Here is a 6,000-nt window from a genome sequence, read left to right as displayed (position 1 = left end):
CTAAGACTGTTTTAAGTCAATCTCTTTTAAGATATAAAAGAGATTAAACAAGTAAGCAAGCAGAGATAGGGGAAGACAGATGCAAAGCTACATGGAGATCTCCAAGGAACCAGGAAACAGAAGCTGAAGAGACAAGGATCTCATCCCAGAGCTGAAAGAAAGAAAAAGTCTTCCCCTAGAGCGGATGCCCTGAATTCAGACTTCTAACCTCCTAAACCGTGAGAAAATAAATTTTGTTTGTTAAAGCCACCCACTTGTGGTGATTCTGTTACAGCAGCACTAGATCACGAAGACAGGTGCAAACAAGTGAGTTATTTTTAATCACGCCCATCATCTCAGGTAAATAATAAGCAGGTATTCACAGCCATTGAAAATCCTATGGACCCAATCTACTCTAACAAACATGGGTTGCCGTAAGTTGAAATCAACTTGATGGCAACTGGTTTGGTATCAGCTCAGAGTGAGGAAGGATGGAAGAAGAATTTGAGAAGAGAAAGAGTGAAGGGTCCTCAGGGAATGTGGGCTAATGACTTGACCAGGATCACTGAACAATGCTGAGGCCCACCTGAAGTTTGGGTTCACAACTTCACAACAATACGGTCAGTGTTGTTGTGCTTTTCTCCCACCATGTTTAGTTCCCTGGATACACGAGAGGAATAGGCAGGCAAGGGGGATGAATCCAGAAAGAGGTTTTGCCAAGTGAGTATGGTGGGAGGAGAAAGGGGCAAAAGACTTGGTAATATATGCAAGGAACTTAGAATGATGAATCATTGAATCTAATCTACAAAGAGAAGTGAGGATGAAAGGTTAGTGAGGACAGTGGAAAGATAAGGTGAGCAGACTAGAAATCTTCTCATATTGGAATTTCACAAATTATACAAGGGAATTCTAAATGCAATAACCAAAAACCAAACCAAACCCATTGCTGGCAAGTCAATTCCGACTTATAGCAACCCTATAGGACAGAGTAGAACTGCCCCATAGTGTTTCCAAGGAGCACGTGGTGGATTCAAACTGCCAACCCTTTGGTTAGCAGCCACAGCTCTTAACCATTATGCCACCAGGGTTTCCCTAAATGCCATAAAAAAAAAAAAAATGCCATAGGTACTACCAAAACTGGATCTTCCTTTGGGATGAGAGTATAATGTCAAAGAAATGTCTTTTTCTTTTTTTAAGAAATTCCGTATACACTGAAGAGTGCTCTTTGAACAGATGATTTGTTAATGAAAAAAACCCTATAAATTGAATGCCTCTAGTAAAGAGGCAGAAACCCTGGTGGCATGGTGATTAAGAGCTACAACTGCTAACCAAAAGTCAGTAGTTTGAATCCACCAGGCGCTCCCTGGAAACTGTATGGGGCAGTTCTACTCTGTCCTATAGGGTCACTATGTGTTAAGAATTGACTTGATGGCAAAGGGTTTTTGGTTAGTAAAGAGGCATTCCATTTGTTTCTTTTTTTTTTTTAATTGTACTTTAGATGAAGGTTTACAGAACTAGTTTCTGATCAAACAGTTTGTACATACATTTGTTCTATGACATTGGTTAACAACCCCATGACATGTCAACACTCTACCTTCTCAAACTTGGATTCCCTATTACCAACTTTCCTGTTCCCTCCTGCCTTCCAGTCCCTGCCCCAGGGGTACACCCCTCTTAGTCTTGTTTTGTTCCATGGGCTTGTTCAATCTTTCACTGAAGGGTGAACCTTAGGAATGACCTCATTACTGAGCTGAAAGTGTGTCCGGGGACCATACTCTTAGGGTTTCTCCAGTCTCTGTCAGGCCAGCAAGTCTGGTCTTTCTTTCTGAGTTAGAATTTTATTCTACTTTTTTCTCCAGCTCTGTCCAGGACCCTCTGTTGTGATCCCTGTCAGAGCAGTCAGTGGTGGTAGCCGGGCACCATCTAGTTGTACTGGACTCAATCTGGTGGAGACCATGGTAGATGTGGTCCATTAGTCCTTTGGACTAATCTTTCCCTTGTGTCTTTAGTTTTCTTCATTCTTCCTTGCTTCTGAAGGGGTAAGGCCAGTGGAGTATTCTAGATGACTGCTCACAGGCTTTTAAGACCCCAGACTCATCAAGGTAGAACGTAGAACATAATCTTTATAAACTACGTTAAGGCATTCAATTTACTCCCTCAGCTAAGAGTGTGAAAAAGTGAGAGTTATTTTTCAAACAGAAAAAAAAATTATTGTAAAAGGGGGAAGTTATAAATTGTGTAAATTCAAGCAAATCACACCAGAATGATATTGGGCTTATTCGTTTCTGCTATTTTCAGCAAAAGGAAAGTTTTACTCAGGCAGAAAGAGCCCCATGAAGTCAAGACCGGATGACCAAACTGCTGAGGCTCATTTCCATCTCCCCATGCAGACACAGCCTGAGTCACAGCTGAGGCCTAAGTTGGGTACTTAGAAAAGTAAATTAACTATTTCAAGCCAGCAGGGTACCAGTGCACATATAGCAACAACAATGTTAAAAGTGCTAAAATTGTGTAAAAAAAAACAACAATGTTAAAAGTGCTGAAATTGTGAAGCACTGACAAAATGCTTTCCAAGCCAGAAGGAATTTGCCGTGATGCAGAATAGGGCCCAGTAGCCCACGGCACACTGTTAAGTCAACAGCATTTTAGAAAATATTTAAGCGAAGCAAAACAAAATGATAATTTGAGTTTCCCCAGATATAACTGAAGTTTACACATCAGGTAAAGAACGACCTAGAGATGCTTATGTATATAAGCTATAAATCTGATCTAGAAAAACCTTGGTAATTTTTCTTTTTATCTCTTATGACTCATTTTTTATGCTTTTCTCATCTATATTCCTTAGAGAGCAAAAATTAGATCATAAACATTTATGGAAGGAAAACTGGTGTTTGAAAACATAAACTGCATAGCCTATAAAATTGTGGCACCCTCATTAGCCCTGAAGGAGCCCTGGTGGAGTAATAGTTAAGCCCTCGGCTGCTAACTGAAAGGCTGGCAGTTCGAACCCACCCAGTAGCTCCACAGAAAAAAGACCTGGTGATCTGCTCCCGTAAAGATTACAGCCAAGAAAACACTATGGAGTGGTTCCACTCTGCCACATGGGGCTGCTATAAGTCAAAGTGACTTGACGGTACCCAACAACAACAGTAACCCTCATGTGCTATAAAAATTCTCCCCTTAAGAGAGATCCCAAGTTCTGAAATCAGATCTTTGTCGGCCTTCAAGTCCTTGAACCTTGGGTCCAAGACTACCTACCTTTCCACTCTTGTCTCCCAGCGAGGAAAGGGAAGGGAACTGAGATGGGATCTTCCCTACTATGTACCAGACGCTTTTTATGCTTGTCAAATACCATACATAGTTGTTGTTATTAGCTTCTGTTGAGTTGGCTCCTGATCCTTGGTAACCTCATGTACAACAGGATTGGACCATTGTGATCCATAGGGTTTTCATTGGCTAATTTTTCAGAATTAGGTCATCAGCCCTTTCTTCCTAGAAGCTCCACTGAAACCTGTTCATCATAGCAACACATAAGCCTCTGCTGACAGCAAGTGGTGGCTTTGTCTGGTGTGCTTTGGCCAGGAATCAAACTGGATCTTTCGCATGGGAAGCGAAAATTCTACCAGTGAACCACCACTGTCCTCAGATACTCAATAGGAGTAGGTTTTATTACCGCCTCATTTGATAGAGGAGCAAACTGGGTTGAAGATGCTTGTTCAAGTCACAAATTAAGTAAGTGGCTGAGCTGGCATTCAACTCCACATCTGTAGTTCTGCCTGATTAAAAACCCCATGTTCCTTCCACTAAACCAAACAATACTGTTTGCTTTACTTTGGAAGCTAGTGCCTTCCTGACTCCTCATTTCATTTTTATAAAGCTTTCCAAATTTTATGTGAGCTTGAAGACCCACTCAAATCTCAAGTCCTTGGAAAGCCCCAGGGGACCACCCCTACTTGAGCGATGCCCTCTTCTCTAGCATCCTGCAGCCATAAAGCATCTCAGATAAGACCAAAGGCTTTAGGGTCAGTGAGACCCGAGACAGTCCCAGCTCCACCATGTCCTTGCTGTGCAACCTTGCTCACAACTACAAGTTTCAGTTTCATCCAGGGCGAAAATAAAGAGACACTATGACCAGAGTTACTGTAAGAACTGAATGGAATAAGTGAGATAAAGAACTGAGCACAGTGACTGGAAAAAATGGTATTGTATTTAAAAACTCTTAACTGTACAAATTGGATTATCTTTACCACTATTTAAAAGTTAACCTAATACGTTTTGAAGACATCTACTTGTCTCTCTAATCCTTTAATCTACTCCTGTTTCTCTAACTTGTTTAAAAGCCTTTAAATGCATGGATTATGCTCTACTCCTTTGTATCCCCTACACATAAAAAAAAAAAAAAAGACAAGTCCTCAAATACAGAAGTTTCTCTAAAAATATTTGTTGAGTTGATTTTATTTCATCACGTATTCTTCTTAAATACCAGTGGCTGTCGAGTCATCTCTGACTTACGGTGACCCCACCTGTGTCAGAGTTGAACTGCTGTCCACAGGGTTTTCAATGGTTCTGATCTTTTGGATGTAGATCGCCAGGCTTTTCTTCTGAGGTGCCTCTGGGTAGACTCAAACCTTGAACCTCCAACCTTTCCGTTAGCAGCTGAGCTCTTCTTAGCTCTGTTTGCACCACCCAGGGGCTCCAAATAGCAATAGGAAGAAAGAACAACTCAGGATATACTGTGGGTATTGATAAGTGTGTTTCTTTTCTGATGTTGAGTAGCTCTTTGTTTTGCTTTTTTCCTTCTAAGCCCATGTTTTGAAATACCACTTGGGGGCAGCATTGAGTCAGCTTGCACTTCCTTGTCATGCACCAGAAGGAACCATGAAAGCCAAAGGCAGGGGCTGACAGATAAAAAAATAGGAAAAGAATAATTCTCAAAGTAAGTCACTAGCTTTCAAATGACTGTGCACTTTGCTACAGAAATCCATCTAAAAGCAGCACTCCTTCTGCATTCCTCATGGGAGCTATTGAGGGTAATGATTTGTTTTCTCTCTAGCCCTGGGTGGCAAAGCAAATTGCAAGACATTTTAACCATTTACTCACACAGCAAAATGGAGCAAAAGTGCAAGGAACATTATAAAGGAAGATAAATTTAGCATGCATTTAGCAGGCTTACCTATTGCTTTCGTGATTAAATATTACCTTAGAAACTGGAACCAATTAAATCAGTTCAAAGGAACATTGAATTAAAATGCTCCATTAGCCAGATTTTTGCCCCACAACACTAAAGAAAAGAAAGGGAAAGGTGTATCATGACAAGTTGATAGCAGGCGTTTACTTAGTGTCATGGATTGAATCGTGTTCCACAAAATATGTGTTAACTTGGCTAGGCCATGATTCCCAGTATCCTGTGGTTGTCCTCCATTTTGTGAGGTGACATAATTTTCCCATGTGTTGTAAATCCTAATCTCTATCTCTAGTTAATGGGACAAGTTTAAAAAAAACAAACCAAACCCAGTGCCATTGAGTCGATTCCTACTCATAGCGACCCTATAAGTTTAGGTTATGTTTAAGACTGGACATAAGGGGAGTTTCCCTGAGGTATGGCTTGCATCACCTTTTATCCTACAGAAGATAAAAGGAGACAGAACCAGCAGAGAAGGAGGGACCTCATACTACCAAGAAAGAAGCAGTAGGAGTGGAGCACGTCCTTTGGACTCAGGATCCCTACACTGAAAAGCTCCTAGACTAGGGGGAGATTGATGACAAGGACCTTCCCCCAGAGCTGACAGAGAGAGAGAGCCTTCCCTGGAGCTGGCATCCTGAATTAGGACTTCTAGCCTCCTAGACTGTGAGAGAATAAATTTCTGTTTGTTAAGGCCATTCACTTGTGGTATTTCTGTTACAGCAGCACTAGATGACTAAGACACTTAGTCAAGCATCTTCCTAAAATGGCCTATTCCCAGCACATAGTCCACCCAACCTTCTACAGCTAGATTTAGGATTGCTATCATATAGGATCGC

The sequence above is a fragment of the Elephas maximus genome, chromosome 4, assembly GCF_024166365.1.
Source record: "Elephas maximus indicus isolate mEleMax1 chromosome 4, mEleMax1 primary haplotype, whole genome shotgun sequence".
Classification (NCBI taxonomy): Eukaryota; Metazoa; Chordata; class Mammalia; order Proboscidea; family Elephantidae; genus Elephas; species Elephas maximus.
This window is presented reverse-complemented; position numbering follows the sequence as displayed.